Source organism: Salvelinus alpinus, chromosome 1 (assembly GCF_045679555.1).
Source record: "Salvelinus alpinus chromosome 1, SLU_Salpinus.1, whole genome shotgun sequence".
Classification (NCBI taxonomy): domain Eukaryota; kingdom Metazoa; phylum Chordata; class Actinopteri; order Salmoniformes; family Salmonidae; genus Salvelinus; species Salvelinus alpinus.
In genome coordinates, this window is record NC_092086.1 from 85,929,819 (window position 1) to 85,930,642 (window position 824).

The window sequence follows — 824 nt, forward strand, 5'->3', positions numbered from 1 at the left end:
TGTGTCAAGAACTGCAACGCTGCTGGTTTTTCATCTCAGTTTCTTATGTGTATCAAGAATGGTTCACCACCCAAAGGACATCCAGCTAACTTGACACAACTTTGGGAAGCATTGGAGTCAACATGGGCCAACATCCCTGTGGAACGCTTTTGACATCTTGTAGAGTCCATGCCCTGACGAATTGAGGCTGTTCTGAGTGTAAAAGGGGGGGGTGTTATCCGCGGATCCTATCCGCTTATACCCTAGTCCTACAGGTTATGGAAAATGTGCTATTTTAGTATTTCTCCAGTAGGTTTCCTCAAGAAGAAAGCCCACACTTCTATGCCAAGGATAATAATACAAAATCACTATAGTAAAAACTACAGTAATGTCAGCAAAAGCACTACAGTAAATACTACAGTATACTACAGTCTGCAAATCACTACAGTAAATACAATAGTATACTACAGTCCACAAAACACTACAGTAATTACTATAGTATATGGGCAATTTCACAGTAAAAGATTTTTCACTTTAAAATGTATGTCAAACAAAAACTAGTAATTGCAAAGTTTTAAAAAAAGGACTACTTTGAAAAATGTCAGTGCACATGCAAGGTTTGGTAACAATGACAGTTTGTGCTGTTTGTATAACGTTGTAATAATTGTTTTTTGTTTGACATTTTAAAGTGAAAAATCTGAGTCTCAGCATCATCGGTTACTAAATTGCCCATATACTACAGTAAAAATAAAACACTACAGTAATTACCTTAGTACAGTATATACTACATATTTTTTTACTACATTATTTAAACTATAGTAAACTGTAAATTCTACATTATACTA

The 824-nt window shown here is 34.8% G+C and overlaps 1 non-coding gene across 1 annotated transcript; it reads left to right on the forward strand.

Annotated features, from left to right (window-relative positions):
- Positions 1-262: 262 nt before the first annotated feature.
- Positions 263-315, forward strand: LOC139540211 (U7 small nuclear RNA). The gene has a single exon (XR_011668125.1). It is a non-coding gene; the product is annotated as a U7 small nuclear RNA (small nuclear RNA).
- Positions 316-824: the final 509 nt, after the last annotated feature.